Below are 17,035 nucleotides of genomic sequence, written 5' to 3' on the forward strand. Positions count from 1 at the left end.
CCCATAAGTACATGGTCAAAAATTGAAACTGAACTTTTTAAAATCATCGTTGCAGTGTTTACCATTCTTCCCACACCGAAAGTGTTCAAAATGTTTAGGAAGCTGTTGCTAATTTTGCCCTCGTCTTCTGTGTTGACTTTCATGTCTCCCCATATTGTTATGCTAGTTTTCGTGATTGAGACCCTCTCCAGGATTACTGCTATCTGAGTTAAAAAAAAAAGCTTCTTACACCCTATGTTGTGTGTTTGTTTGCAAGATAGTAAATTGGATGAAGCAGATATTTCACTAGAAAATTGAGAACACGTATTAGAACACATGCAATTTGCTGTATGGCTGTGGACACTTATTAGAACACTATAGATTAAGGTTTGTTTTCCACCCACAGGCTCTATATGGTAATAATTACTGCAAATGCAATTTATTAGTAGTGTAATGTTATCTTGGCAGCCATTGGGGGAATGGTGTTTACAGGGCTGAATGATGTTCCTAGATTCTTTCTTGGAGTTTCCCAAGTATGTTTCGCGCGAGTTATTTTTAGTATATGTTACCTGAAGCTTCTATATATTTCTGCCATGCTGCAGATTTCATGTTAGTCAGACTTGATGAGAATCTATTGAAACTGAGCTGTGTGCCAATATAGGTCACTGGGTGACCCACTGATAAACTGAAGCCTGGTCTTTGCTCTACCTTGTATTGAAATTACATGACCCATTGCTCAACTAAAGCCTGGTCTTTGCTGTACCTCATATTGAAATTACATGAGCACACATTTATCATTAACTGTGAACAATTTCCTTCCAATGCATTGTTTGCTCTATGATTCAGCATGGCCCTGAATGTGCGATACTAGTATCATTTTCAAATGAAGAAAAAAAAAAAAAGAGTTATCTGTTGCACTGAATAGTGAATTATTGATATGTGTATTGGGAAAACAAATGGAGCAAATGCAGTGGTGGTTCAGTGTTACAGACTACTGGGTTAGAAATAGCTAATGAAACATGGCCAGAAATTAAAAACATAGAAAATTCTTTATGGATAAGCTTATATGAAACAATCTATCCCACGCCCCAATAGTGTAAAGAGTTTGTTACTGACTCATTCATAGTAGATTACAGTGCACGTTGAGGTTTCTCTCAATGGAGAACACTGTACACCTGAGACCTCAGAAAAAAAATATATTTTCTGCAGGATATAGAAAGACATTCATTTACTAAAAGGCTCTTGAAAATTATTTTGACTAGATATCTTAGTTTTACAACAGCACTTGTGAGAGTTCTAAACTTTTTACTCATTTGCAGTATTTAAAGCTCTATTTTCATCTTACCACATTCCAAGGAGGATATATTTCAAACTTTGTGACAGATTAAAACTGTGTGCCACACTGAAACTCGAACTCGGGACCTTCGTCTTTTGCAGGCAAGTGCTCTACTGTCTGAGCTGCCCAAGCATGACTCAACCCCCCATCATCGCAGCCTTATTTCTGCCAGTATCTCGTCTCCTACCTTCCAATCTTCACAGAAGCTCTCCTGCAAACCTTGTAGAACTGGCACCCCAGAGAGACAGGATATTGCGGAGACACGGCCTAGCCACAGCCTGGACGATGTTTCCAGAATGAGATTTTTACCTCGCAATATCCTTTCCTCTAGGAGTGCTAGTTGTGCAAGGTTCGCAGTAGAGGTTCTGTGAAGTTTCTAAGGCAGGAGATGAGATACTGGCAGAAATCAGTCTGTGAGGATGTAGTGTGAGTAGTGCTTGGATAGCTCAGACTGTAGAGCACCTGCCTGCAAAAGGCAAAGGTCCCGAGTTTGAGTCTCACTGGTGCACAGTGTTAATCTGCCAGGAAGTTTCATAGCAGGGAACACTCCGCTGCAGAGTGAAAATCTCATTCTGGAAGGATGTATTTCGTGAGACCTCTGTAGCAATATGTATGGGAACCTTTCAAAGTTGTATACCGGGCAGTGATTAGGTGGCTTGTGAAGTACAAGCAGTCATGAACCTGAGTGAGAATTGTATAACTCTTTTTCACAGCTGCCATTTTTAGAATTCCATGTTTCTGTGCCTATTTATTGATGGGATGCAGCCTCTTTCTGAATGTGGAAGTTTTGGCAATGATATGGAAATTTAGCCAATAATGGTATCTCATATACCTTGTACAGCTGTTTTAAAATGTTAGATCTTCTTATACTGTCATGAATCAATAGTCTGTAATGAGTTGTACAGTATATCAGTGTGTGATGTGATATAATAAAATACATACAACCAAAGTTAAAATGATGGTGGTTGTAATATTAGATAGCACCTTCTTATGATTGTAATCATAATAGTTTGTTGAGATGAAAGCTGGATTTTCTCTGTGTATTCTGTAAGTGACTATTTTTGTGTTCAGTTAGTATTATTCTTGATTTGAGGCTGCATTTTGTGTTGGACACATCATAGTTCACTTAGAAGAGCTGGGGAATGGGAAGTAGCTAAAAATCTTACTGATGCCAGTAAAAAACTTATTATGTCTGTGTTATGATTATGGTCATAACTTCAAAAATAATGAGCATGTCTATAGTGCTATGTAAGAGGTGTCTGGTTGTCCGAATGATGACTACTTGTGACAGCTACACCATTGTAAGTCTGATAAATAAATTTGCCTAAAATATCCAGATTAGCCAGTAAAGTTTCAAATGGATTTTTCTAAGGCATGGCACTCACAAGAGTGAGAAAAGTTGAAAATCTTCCAGTAGGTTTACACTCAGGGAAAACATATTGTATAAATATGACAAACTGTGAAGTTCTGGAAATCTTTCTAACTTGTTCATGGTAAACACAGAAGTAAATCATTCTGAATATTTTTCAAAGTACCATTTCAACTAACTTCTGTTTATATTTCTTTTATTATACATGGGCACAAACAAGTAAGCAAAAAAACATCCATTTTCCAGTTACAGATTCCTCCAAATTGACAATTCTGTCATGATTCACTTCCTAAATAACTTAGCTTCTGGCATTGGTCAGTCAAAGTGTATGACGAGGATCTTGTCTTTGAGCAAGATTTAAGTTAAGTTACTTTACCTAAACAACTGCATTGAATTTTCACACTTTTAATCACATGCTAGACATTGCACACGTGAAAACTCGCGTGTTCCAATTCTGAAACTCCGTTAAAAAAAAATTAGCTCGTGCAAGTTTTGGTGACTTCACTGACACTAATAACAGTAACTCATGTCAATCATTGTAAATTGGAAAATTGTATCATATGATCTTCCTTTCTGCTTGATATTTAACGAATGGTGGTTCATCCTTCGCGGCAACGGGTTAATGAAACCAAATTGAAACATTTGTTCTTGAGAAAATTTGGCACTACATAAAGACTGTAATGTGCTTTTATTTATTTATTTATTTATTTCTGTACATTATTGGAAAAGCACTCTCATAAAATTTGAAAATGTCTACAGCAGTGCATTGAATTCACCATCAACAATATGTGCTCTATAAAATCTCTCTTTTTATAATGTTTGCTTATTTTTTATTCTATGAAAGTAGTTCTTAGAACAAGTCACGCCTCATCTAGAACTTATTAGCAGAAAAAAATCACAATAATAAAATATTGAGCTGTGAATTTTTAATATGAAAATTCAATGCAATAATAAAGAAATTAATGCAGCAAAAGAATTTACTGTTTTCGCAACTATTAATAGTGGGCAAGAAAAGAACACTGTAAGGAGTTGATTTATTCCACGCACTACATTTCAAAATATATCTTCCATCTGTGTGTTTAGGTGAAGTGTTTATATAATTTCTGTTAAATACACGTGCAATTGGAAGGTACCTTCTGAAACATTTATTGTTAGCAGTACGAAGGTGTGCTGAGAAGTAATGTCTCAGAGTTTTTTTATGTGAAAGCCCTTTAAGGTTATTAAATAAAACAAACTTCATTAACATTCTATATCTTTATTCATCATGTCTACATTTTTAGTTTTCAATGTAGTCATCCTGGCAACAAACACATTTCACCCAATGAGAGACCAGTTTGGTGATACCCTCACTGTAGAATGTTTGACTTTGTTGGAGCCACAGTCTCACCTCTGCTTGCACTGCTTCATCCCTGTCAAAGTGAAGTCCTCCAAGGTAAGGTTTGGAAACAGATGAAAATCAGATGGGGCCAAGTTGGGACTGTACAGAGGATGACAATGAATCCAAGGCATCCAATTGTTGCAGATGTCGCAGTGCACCTGTGTGGTCTGGCATTGTCATGCTGAAGGAGATGGTGCACCATGTGTGAACAAACTCTTCTGCAGTTAGAAATTCGACTACAGCATGCTGTTTCTCACGCACCGACATAGTTATGTTAAACGCCACCATGTTACACACTACAGTTGCAATTTGTGTCAGTGAAGTGTGAAAGTTGACAGAGTAAGGTGCATGACATGTAATACCTCAACCAAAATTGCAAACAGAATAAAAAATTTAGAGACATTAATTTTCAGCACACACTAGTAAATCAACCCTAACAAAGGTTGGACATTTTATCATTGCATACTCATGTTGCCATGGTCATCACCATTTCGTGTGAAGATGGACACGCGTCTAAAGAGGAATGTGTCACCAATGGCCATGACTAAGAACTATTGTGGCATTTGCATGGAATAATTTGGAATTTGAATAAACCTTCAAAGATCCAAATCAGGATGGTCAGATCAAGTAAACACATCTGTGTTCTGTGTACATGCACTTCTTTAAATACTTTTTCACACATTAAAATGAGCTGAAATAACCATAATACAGTTAAGTGGACTCAAAGTAGTACTATATGCACAGTATTATGTAATGCTACATAAGAATTTACCTGTTTCTACAAATCTTATTAGTGTGCTAGGACACAGGAACATAATTAATAACTTACTTTCTCATAACACAATGAAGCAGGTCTAATGAGTTCCTACAGAGACTAATTTTAGTGGTTTGTAGGAAGTTGAATGGGTAATTCTGTTTCAAATAGCAGGGTTGATCTAATTTCTTGTGTAGCTGTGTACTCTTATATCTGTCTGTATGCCATCCATTGTTAAAACCTGTACGTAATGAATTGGTAACCCATTCTTAATGTCTGGAAGAGTGAACACATCTACCTAAGAGATATAAATGAAAATATTTTATGCTACTCTCCTGTTATTTTCCAGTTGGGAAATTCAATGTGGGAGACAAATTGAATCCAGAAAGAGGATGTTGGATTTATCTCTTCTTATCAGAATTGTAGCACTGGGATTCTCACATACAACTACAGTCTAGAAAGTCTGCTAATAAATTTTATAAAGTTAAAATTAAGGGTTGTATAATGATTCTTCTTACAAGCAAAAACCCAAAGACAACCATCATCAGATATTTTGATCCCCAAATAGCAAAACTCCTTTACTACTTTAAGTGTCTCATTTCCTGATTTAATTCCTTCACCATCACCCGACTTAATTTGACTACATTCCATTATCCTTGTTTTGCTTTTGTTGATGTTCATCTTATATCCTCCTTTCAAGACACTGTCCGTTCTGTTCAACTGCTCTTTCAAGTCCTTTGCTGGTGCTGACCGAATTACAATGTCACACACACAATAAAAACAAATGTCACACCTAAGAATGTATGGTACAGCCTGCATTTATTTGCTCTCAAAGCAAGTTTCCACAGTTCTCACTCCCTTGCAGTTTTGTTCTAGAAACATGTAAATATGTTAGAGAGAAACAAAAACTTTAACATAAATGAGCGGGATACCAGGCAGCCTCTGTGTGGAGTCAGTAAGGACATCAGCCTGTAAAACCTTTACTACAAATAGTGTTACAGAAACTCCAGATAGGAATATCAACAATTTAGGAAAAGACATTGTTACTTAGTTTAAAGAAGACACATGAAGTGAAGTGGCAGACAGTTACAGTTAAGACACTTACATAAAGATTTTGGTCACAGCCTTCATCAGCTAAAGAGAAACACACACCATTCATATGCACAAGCAAGCACACCCTATGCGGACATGACTGCCAACTCCAGCATTCCGGCCAGAGATGATGGAGTCGGCAGTCTTTTGTGCATAAGATGTGCTAGCTTGTGTGTATGAGTGGTGTGTTTTTCTGTTTTGCTGATAAAGGCTTGTATGTGAGTGTCTTTTTAATTGTGCCTGTATGCAACTTAATGTGTCTTCTTTTTGCTAAGTAGAAATCTGCCTTTTCTATAATTTTTGTAGAAATGGACAATAGTCTGCCACAAAAAATAAGTTATTAACCCATTTTCACATTTTGTAAATCTTTAAGACCATTTTTATTAGATCGTGGCTTTTAGTCAGTGACAGAATTTTCAGACCATGTTAAGTGCAGCAGCCCTGAAGCAAAAACATGCAAAAACAGCTAATGCTGCTAAAGCAAGATGTAATAGAATTAATTGATTGCACTAATACAATGTATTCTGATTTCTGATGTTACTTAACGTGTGTGTGCGTGGGGGGGGGGGGGGGGAGGGGGGGCGGCAGCATGTGCACGCTAGTGTGGATGCTCTTGCTCAAATGACATCCCACAATCTGTAAACATTTACTGGATTAATAAAGAATTTTAATTTGTACCGGCAAGAATATGCAATGGCAGCATTTATATACAAAGAAACATAATTCACATCTGTGTGGCTTGCAGCTGTAGCATTGTGGATCATATCAGATCAGTAGATTGTACCTATATTGTAGCTATTCATGTAGATAACTTGGGCTGATGGCATGATACAATTTTCCTGCTAAAATCAGAGATACATTTACTTCAGCAACAGTTCCGTGGTATCAAAAGGTCGTTGATGGCACTAGTAAACTGTGCTGTGTATCCAGCAGAATTTGGTATGTTGTATGTTTTAAAGTTACTGTTGAATGTCTTCTTCCATCTGCTGAAGTGTCCATAGCATATTTATGATGGTTAATGGGTACTGTGAAGAGACTTTAATATCTGGAGGTGTATAAAGACAGCAGCCTACTTCTCTTTAGATATCCCATCAGTGTGGCTTTTCACCAGTTACAAAGTGTAATGATCCTTTGCAGGAGGACTGGACACATGGTCAGGATGTATATGTTCAAATTCCAGTCAGACTGACCTGTTGCATGTTGTCTGTGTTTGCTCTTACCAGTGCAGGTTAAGTCTGGGACCCTGGGTCAGAGAAAGTATAGTACAAGAAATCTTATACATCAGATTTTATTTTAAACAAGCCATTTACTAATTTTTATATGATTTGTTTACATTCATAGGTCTAAACAGGGATGTACTATCAGCTGCTCAGTAGTTTACCCTGCCAGTGTCTTTATGAGTTGACTTCCAGATGAAATTACTGTATTTGACAAAGGAATCTCTACAATCCTAAAGGAGCAGATGATGTGCATTTGTTGGAATAATTTACTCATTTGCTGTGATGCCTTGGGTGCTATATAGATCACTCAGCAAATGTACTCAGTAAACAAAGGAGCTAACACATACAAGACACCTTTCACTTAGTACAGTAGCAAGGGAATGAAGTATCATTCGTCTGGGTGTCAGGCCATGCAGGAATCCATGGAAATGAGCAAGCTTACATGGTAGCAAGGGGTGATGGCAAGTAATCAATGTACTATCCCATGCTGTCCCCTTGGCTGCTGTTACTCATTGAGTAGAAGAGTTAGGTGTCAAAAGGAGACTGAGTGGTTGGCAGTAAAAAGTACAAATTAAGCCTGATAAGGCCAACAATTTTGCCATGATGAACATTGTTGCAGTCACATAGGTAGAAATTAGTGGTCTTAACATGACTGAGAATAGGGCACTGTACTCTGACACAAAGGCAACTCCAGGGGGACCCACCAGGGTGCATTGCTTGTTGTGTACCAGTGGTGCTATGCCACATTTTCCTTGATTGCACTTTATATTCCGAAAAAAGGGCAGCAGTTTGTCTTGATAATGATTTGTCCACTTAAATACAATGAGATGAGTGTGGAAAAGGGTTTGTCTTGCATGTTGTGTAGATTCCTGTCCAAATTACTGAGTAGATTATTTTAATGTATCTGGTTCATCCTTTTAGAGTTAGTGATCAAAGAAGCAACAATTATCTGACAATAGTTTTACAATTTTTCCTATATGACCATTTTGTGCCACACTTTCTGTCTATATGATCAGACTAATCCCAGGAACCACTGTACAAGTTTTGACCCGGTTTTGATCCATGTTGAGCGTGGTGGTCTATCTGACCTAGCTTTCACATTTCAACAATGTGGAGGTGTGCTAGGAATGAAATGTAGATTAGGCTCCTTTCCACAGTAGGATACCTAGCCAGGGACATGCAGGTTTCTGAAGTGATGTTAAATTTGAAGCTCCTACTGCGTTATATGCACATTAGATACCCGTGCAGATGCCTATAAATGAAGTTACTGTTACACCCAGACAACTCATCCATGGTGTCCCTCCTAATAGTCGTCATGTAAATTTTCTGATGTGTTTCAGCAGACATTTGCATTTTTTTTTTTTTTTTTTTTTTTTTTTTTTTTTTTTTTTTTTTTTTTTTTTTTTTTTTTTTTTTTTTTTTTTGCAGTGTGTAGCTGGAGTCAGCCAAAACAAATACTGCTAATCACATCTTTCATGCAACTCCCTGCATCAATGAAAGCATTGGTTTGTTTCCCTGTTACAAACAAAATTATGTTTAAAGTGAAATTTTACATGCATGTTCAATAGAGTGGTCCCAAATTAGTGTAGCGCAGTACTTGTTTTATCAATTTGTATTGACAGAAACATTAAAAAATGATGAATAACCAGTACTCTGGCAATGGGGTACACTACACATGGCCTGCACCTGAATAGGATGGGGAAAATATGTTAGCTTCTGTATTAGCAGAAACTGTAAGGGGGTCCACAGTCGCACAAGGAGTGATCCCTGTGGTTAATGGGTCCAGGCAGACAGGTTTTTTAGGTTAAAGCCAAAGTACAGACAGATGAAAATCAAGATAAATAGAATAAAAGAAACTTCATGTACAGTAAATAGGGGGCAGTATCAACTTACTTCATCAAAATATCAGGGCAATAAAACATAAAGCCGGCCAGAGTGGCCGAGCGGTTCTAGGCACTACAGTCTGGAATCGCGACCGCTACGGTCGCTGGTTCGAATCCTGCCTTGGGCATGGATGTGTGTGATGTCCTTAGATTAGTTAGGTTTAAGTAGTTCTAAGATCTAGGGGACTGATGAACTCAGAAGTTAAGTCCCATAGTGCTCAGAGCCATTTGAACCATTTAAAACATAAAGTAGATGAGCTATTAGTGTGTTTAGATGACCTCAAAAATAAGAGTGATATTGATATACTCTTGTCTGTCTGAACACCATGTAACTGTGGGCATGGATAGTGTCAATATAAGTGGGTATAATTTAGCATCTTACACTTATTGATCTAGGATGGATAAAGGAGGAGTTGCCATTTTCATAAAACAAGGGTATAAATGCAAAACTGTAGAAGTAAGCAAATTTTGTGTTGATTGGCACTTTGAGGTTTGTGCGTGTGAACTTCTGCTAGATAATGTAGTACTGATATTAGCAACAGTGTATAGGTCCCCATTAGGAGACTGGGAGCTGCTCATAAAAAAGTGTGACTCCCTATTATGCTGTCTGTCAGACAAAAAGAAGATATTAATCTCTGGTGATTTCAGTCGTAAACTTTCTAAGTAACAGGGTGTATACGACCCGGGAAAACCGGGAGATCAGGGAAAGACCCGGGAATTTTTTCATCCGGGAGAAAATAAGGATAAACCCGGGAATTTTTCGGAATTCCGGGAATTTTTCATTGTTTTAGTTTTTGTTTTCAGTTAAATTTTTGTGATTTTGACGGGTAAGAACCAATACTCTAACAAAGGATATTACTGTATCCCTCTTCTGCAGCAACAAAACATGATCAGGAGAAAAAAAACGAAAATAAAGCTTAAGTCGCAAAAGAAATACGCCATATAAAACAGAGTGCTCATACAAGCAGTTTGCCAACTGCAAAGTGTGTCAAAGGCTTTGGGAAGACTATGCAATGCTTCCTAACAACAAATTGTCTCCGATGAGCGTGACGTCACAACTGTTTACTTTAGATTTGTTTGAGCAGTTGCGGACCGGCCCTTGTGCATGTGCAGTTTAGTCAAGTATGGGAAGAACCTGTCCCCGCTTCTCGCTACAGCCGTGTGGCTGGGCGCTACTATCCAATATTGCCCCGGTTCGGAAATATCGGAGATCCGGGGCTGATTCACAGAGCGGTCTGAGTTCTAGTGGGGAGTCTCCACGTGACCCGTGTTTACGTTTAGTGATTTTGCTGTTTCCTCTTATTTATTGCTCTCACATTAAACGAAAACAAAACGGATATCTATGGCCGTGAGCTATCAAATGACTTAAAATACGTTCTCATAATTACGGAAGGCTAAAATATGTTATTAGTTTCAGGTTTTATCTCCACCTTTCTGACAGTCAGCCATTAATCGCCTTGCAGAACAATGAAGTTATTTTTGTCGGTTTGCTAAAGAAATTTGGCTTTTATTAATCTTTTCCGCTGGGGCAGTCAATTTATTTGAAACGAAGTGTTTAAATCCATACTATGGGCTAGTTTCAACTGTTCGCCGCATTTCAAAAGCGCGTGTTTTCATGTTCCAGCACGTATGGCATTATGCCATAATAAAGAACCAAACATGAGACAATACAGTACCGGTACTCAAGATAATTTACGTCCAAATCTGGACATACGAATGTGCACTTTAAGCCGAATTACGCATTGTAGTATGGTTCACGAAATTCCGATGTTCTTGGAGTATCCTGATGTTTTGTTTCTTTTATAACACAGTGTAAGATCTTTTAATGTTTTACACTTACGAGCATACGGGCTTCGTGCATCATCGTAGATGCGCAAGTGCAGTGACGCCTGTTTCTGGCACTCTGTGGCAACTACTGAAACGAACCTATTTCTAACAGGTCACGGGAAAATATTTCGAATGGTTGTTTGAAAAGTGTTACTTTCAAAGTAAATTTCCTTTTATGCAAGATGAATTATGTGCGAGAATGTACGATGAATTTCTTAAATCACAGAGCGTTTGACTCTCATTTAAAAATCAAGTCTTTGAGGACGTACATTTAGAAAAATTTCGAGCTCAGATCATCATACATTTATGTCTTTATTAAAAATTTTACTGACGCATTTGTGTGTTGTACCTTAAAGTGTAACACGCGCAAAAAAATCAACATTATATGTGAAAGCTTAGCTTCTCTTGCAGCTTACTAATCTCTGAGATCAATATTGTATGTGAAAGCTTTGCTTTTCTTGTAGTAATGCTGTGTATGTTAATTTAAACCATTAGCTTTTCCTATTTGTATGTACGAGCTACTTAACACTGATTTTGCTATTGGCTGACTACATCACGTATCCTACGCTAGAAGATCAGCTGTCATCGGCTGGCGAGATCACGTGACAAGCTAGGACTGGCTACAAAAGCGCATTGCAATCTTGATTTTGATGCTTCGGAAAGTAACATGCGGCGTTTGGTGGAATTTAAATTTAAACTTTCGTAATATGCAGCGTACATGTTGCTGCACATCAAAGATCTTTCCAAAACGTGTTTTTTTTTCTATAACCGTTCAAAGGATTGATAACTTTTGCAGATCCAAGGAAAAGTATACTGTCACTTGACAGGGAAAAAGTGTATTTTCACCCAGGAGAAAGTGTAATTTTAACTGGGAAATCCGGGAAAAATCCAGGATTTATTTTTTCTTGTCCGTGTATACACCCTGAAGTAATTCTGATAGGAAATGTGAACTAGAAGTGTATATATAACTATAACTTAGAATCAGCTATCAATTCCCCTACACATATAGCTCAAGACAGTAGCACACTAATAGATAATGTATTTGTACATGAGGATGTAAAACAAACACATGCTTTTCCTGTGGTAAATGGATTGTCAGACCATGATTCACAACTGATTAATTTACAAAACCTAACAAGGTTTACAGTTCGGAAACCATTAAGTAAGTGTGAGGTCGCTCAACCCGGTATCTATAGAGCACTTCAGAGAGAGCTTAAGAAATGTTAATTGGGGAGATGTATATAATGAGCCAAATGTTAATGATGAATGCAACATATTTCTTGATAAATTTATATTCCTTTTTGAACATTTTTCCCAAAGAAAATTACTAAATGTTAACATCACACGCTTTTCAAAGAAACCTTGGATTACTACAGGCACTAAAGTGTCTTCAGAAAGAAAAAGAAAACTGTATGAGACAGCAAGAACTAGTAAAGATCCAGAAGTAGTTTTACACTATAAAAATTATTGTAACATACTGAGAAAAGTTGTAAGGAAATCAAGAAATATGTATGTTAGAGAAGAAATTAACAACTCCAGCAATAAAATCAAATTAATATGGAATGTTGTTAGAAGAGAGACAGGAAAAGTAATCACTGGGGTTGGTAGTATTACTTGGCTTTCGGAAGGTGTTAGATACAGTTCCACACTATTGCCTGATAAACAGAGTAAGAGCCTACAGAATATCAGACCAGCTGTGTGGCTGGATTGAAGGGTTTTTAGCAAACAGAATACAGCATGTTGTTCTCAATGGAGAGACATCTACAGACGTTAAAGTAACCTCTGGCGTGCCACAGGTGTGTGTTGTGGGACCATTGCTTTTCACAATATATATAAATGACCGAGTAGATAGTGTCGGAAGTTCCATGCGGCTTTTCACGGATGATGCTGCAGTGTACAGAGAAGTTGCAGTATTAGAAAATTGCATCAAAATGCAGGAAGATCTGCAGTGGATAGGCACTTGGTGCAGGGAGTGGCAACTGACCCTTAACATAGACAAATGTAATGAATTGCGAATACGTAGAAAGAAGGGTCATTTATTGTATGATTATATGATTTCAGAACAAACACTGGTAGCAGTTACTTCTGTAAAATATCTAGGAGTATGCGTACGGAACGATTTGAAGTGGAATGATCATATAAAATTAATTGTTGGTAAGGCGGGTGCCAGGTTTAGATTCATTGGGAGAGTCCTTAGAAAATGTAGTCCATGAACAAAGGAGGTGGCTTACAAAACACTCGTTCAACCTATACTTGAGTATTGCTCATCAGTGTGGGATCCGTACCAGGTTGGGTTGACAGAGGAGATAGAGAAGATCCAAAGAAGAGTGGCGTGTTTTGTCACAGGGTTATTTGGTAAGTGTGATAGTGTTACAGAGATGTTTAGCAAACTCAAGTGCAGACAAGAGAGGCGCTCTGCATCGCAGTGTAGCTTGCTGTCCAGGTTTCGAGAGTGTGCATTTCTGGATGAGGTATCGAATATATTGCTTCCCCTTACTTATACCTCCTGATGAGATCACGAATGTAAAATTAGAGAGATTCCAGCACATGCTTTCCAGCAGTCGTTCTTCCCACGAACCATATGCGACTGGAACAGGAAAGGGAGGCAATGACAATGGCACGTAAAGTACCCTCCACCACACACTGTTGGGTGGCTTGCGGAGTATAAATGTAGATGTAGATGTACTATTAAAGAGAATGAGACCATCCTAACCAACAGTACACAAGTAGCTAATGTATTTAACAACCATTTCTTAAGTGTAGGAGAAAAAATTGGTGGGTGAGAACAGTTCAAAAGAAAAAGCCAGGCAATACATGGAAGAGTCTGTTCTGAAAAAAAATTGTCAGATTAAGTTTCACCTAACAGCCCCTTGTGAGATAAGTAAAATTATTAAATCTTTGAAAAATAAATGTTCTGTTGGAGTAGATGACATCTCTAATAAGATATGAAAACAATGTAAAGCAATTACAGCTGATGTCACGTATGTAATGCATCACTAACTCAAGGTATTTTACCAGACAGGTTAAAATACGCCATTGTCAGGCCTCTCTACAAAAAGGGAGACACCACAGATGTCAATAATTATCAGCCAGTATCCTTGCTTACACCATTTTCAAAAATCTTTGATAAAGTAATGTACTCAAGAGTGGTTAGCCGTCTCAACAGTAATGGGATATTTAGTAAATCACAGTTTGGATTTCAAAAATGCTGTTCCACTGAGACAGCAATGTACAATTTCACTGTCCACATAATAAAGTCTGTAAATAGTGAAATGTCAACAACAGGAATTTTCTGTGACTTGTCCAGAGCATTTGATTGTGTGAACCATGACATTATGTTACAGAAATTACAATTCTATGGTATAAATGGAATAGCATATGAGTGGTTCAAGTCATATCTACAGAACAGGAAGCAAAAAGTTTCCTTATATGGGTCAAGTGATTTAAATAAGTTTGCCAGTTCATCTAACTGGGGTGAAATTACATTAGGTGTTCCACAGGGTTCAATCATGGGTCCCCTTCTGTTCTTGATATATGTGAATGACCTCGCTTCCTATCTGAAACAGGAAGCTGAACTAAATACAACACATCAACAGAAGTCAGTAGACAGGGTAGAGCATACTAAGTTTTTGGGTGTACGTATAGATGAGAAACTTAATTGGAAAATTCATATTTTGGTTCCTCTAAAGCAAGGTTCAGCAACTTTTGCAATCAGAATAATTGCCAATTTCTGAGGATATAGAAATTCATAAGCTAACACACTTTGCATACTTTCATCTCTGATGACATACCGAATAATATTTTGGTGTAACTCAACATTCAGACAAAATTATTCACTGCTCAAAAGAAAGTGGTTAGAATAATGTGTGGGGTTCATAGTCGCACATCTTGTAGGCATCTTTTAAAAAGATTGGGAATTCTTATAACAGCCTCACAGTACATTTAATCACTAATGAAATTTGTTCTCAGCAACATAGACCAGTTTGAAAACAGTGACATTCATGATCATAAACCAGAAAAAAGAAAGATGTTCACTATCCTTTACTCAACTTATCTTTGGCACAGAAAGGGGTAAAATATGCTGCTCTAAAAATTTTTGACAAATAACCAGATGAAATAAAATGTCCGACAGACAGCCGTAATAGCTTCAGAAATAAATTGAAATCATATCTCCTTGACAACTCCTTCTATACCATAGATGAATTCTTGAATAGGAATAAATAAATCTATAAATATAGTATATGCATTTTGTGCCATTTAAGGGAATGGGGTAAATAATAGAAATATTAATCTTTAACTATGTATTGTAATATCTATATATTAAAAAAATCTTGTTTCATATGTGCATTTCTTGTGCACTTGACACGTTCCACATCATAACAGCTACCGTACCATGCGATTGATCAATGGAACACGCAACCAACTAACTAGCAGTGCTGCTGCATGGTGGTATCAGTCAACACTGGCTAGGGTGATGCGTGAATTACTGTTGGAGTACTGATACTGCTGCTAATAGTTGCACAGCTGACTGAATATAAATGAACAAGTACCACACACATGCAAACAGAATATTTTAAGTTATTTATCAAAAACAGCTGAATATTTGGTACTAACTTCTATACATGTCTTCCTATACGATTACTGAACTGCGTAATGCAATTTTCCTGCACTTCATTAGTTTCATTGATGATGACCCCAAAGAATCCTTTTCAGTAGACTGTCTTCTTTTCACATCAGAAAGCCGGCTATGTGAAGGTGTTGAACACAATTTCATTGTATTACTTTACTCCTGTTTCTATTTTCTAGGACTAATTGGACATTACAAGTGGCTAAATACTTGTATATCATGTGTGAAAAAAGCTCACTCCCAAGATGATAGATCCTTAGTGCTCTTTTAGTGTTGTTCAGAGATGAACCTGAAGATAATCTTGAACAACTCTGCTGACTCACCCTGTTGCTTTCCTTTGTGGGGCATATTTGATTGATTTTACAGGAGAGAAACCGTTGTATAGTTCCTCTCCCACCACCTCTAATACTATTCTGCGTGATAAATAGTATGAAATTCACCTTAAAGTTTCAAGTGTGTTTCCCTTCTTTCTGTGGCAAAGTACAGTTATGTGAGAAACTACTTATCACACTCATTCCAATATTTTCCTTATTCTGAGCTGTGGAAGCAGTGTGTGCCTCAGTGTCTAGATGTCAGATTAAATATCAAAAGGTCCAGGTTTTAATCTGCAGTTGGGCCTTTTCCTATTACTTATTACTTCTTTCACATCTGGCAATGATTCATTAGTTTGAAAAATGTTGAGATTCACCATGGCTTGGAGTCCACAGTAAACTGTGGGTTGTCGCGTAGTTGTCTGCATACGTCAGCTCAGTGTCAGAGGAAGCAAGGGTATACCACTTCCATTGGGACCATATCTAGTAATGCACTGCAGTGTTCCAGATAACCTTTGGGTTGAGGACAGCTTTATTATGTGGAAATGTCAAAGTGATTATCTGAAAAGTTAACCAAAGCTTGTGTTATCAGCAAACTGATAAATATTTTGAAATTTGTTTGTTTTTAGGTCATTTACGTTTAGGAGGAACGCCTGACTGGTGCTCGGGAACAACATATTTAATCTCTTGGTAAGCTGAGTGTTGGTCTGTAATTGTGTTGCATGCAGTGTGTTGTATTTTCACTATTTGTTTGTGTCTGCAAAGGTATGATATGACCCAACAGTAGGTGTGCCTCTTATGCCTAGTTCATTTAATTTCTGTAGTAGTGCATCATTGTCTATAATACTGAATGCCTTCAACAAGTCAAGGAATCCTCCAATAATATATTCACCATTGTCCACTTTCTGGTAAATTTCACTCAGAAATTCATAGGTAGCAGTGCCGGTCGGCTGTTCATTCTAAACCTGTCTTGTGCTATGGACAGAATTTGATATTTTTGCGTAAAGCATGCCAGTCTGTTGTGGAAGACCTACTCAAAAAAATTTGAGAAGCAGGACAATAGGGCAATTGCCCTGTAATTGACAACTTCCGCTGTTTTTCCTTTTTTTAAATATTAGTTTCAGTTTTACATTTTTTTGATAGGAAGAGAAGACCTTGATGTCAGTAAACTATTGCATAAATGTGTCAATGGTTTTACAGTGATTCCACTACATCTTTTTATTATTTTATCAGGTATACTATCAACTCTAGATGATCAT

At 37.4% G+C, this 17,035-nt stretch overlaps 3 protein-coding genes across 4 annotated transcripts in view; all 3 read left to right on the plus strand.

Moving 5' to 3' along the window:
• LOC126183729 (uncharacterized) overlaps window positions 1-17,035 on the plus strand; it is a 345,488-nt gene that overhangs the window by 12,243 nt on the left and 316,210 nt on the right. The gene's annotated exons all lie outside the window — the stretch shown is intronic.
• Window positions 1-17,035, plus strand: part of LOC126183727 (uncharacterized) — a 40,476-nt gene that overhangs the window by 11,935 nt on the left and 11,506 nt on the right. For both annotated transcript variants that reach the window (XM_049925927.1, XM_049925928.1), the window contains exon 2: window positions 16,406-16,466. The gene's annotated coding sequence lies outside the window, so the exon portion shown is untranslated. The remainder of the gene's footprint in view (window positions 1-16,405; window positions 16,467-17,035) is intronic.
• LOC126183728 (uncharacterized) overlaps window positions 1-17,035 on the plus strand; it is a 192,103-nt gene that overhangs the window by 11,919 nt on the left and 163,149 nt on the right. The window lies entirely within an intron of this gene.

Source organism: Schistocerca cancellata, chromosome 4 (assembly GCF_023864275.1).
Source record: "Schistocerca cancellata isolate TAMUIC-IGC-003103 chromosome 4, iqSchCanc2.1, whole genome shotgun sequence".
Classification (NCBI taxonomy): Eukaryota; Metazoa; Arthropoda; class Insecta; order Orthoptera; family Acrididae; genus Schistocerca; species Schistocerca cancellata.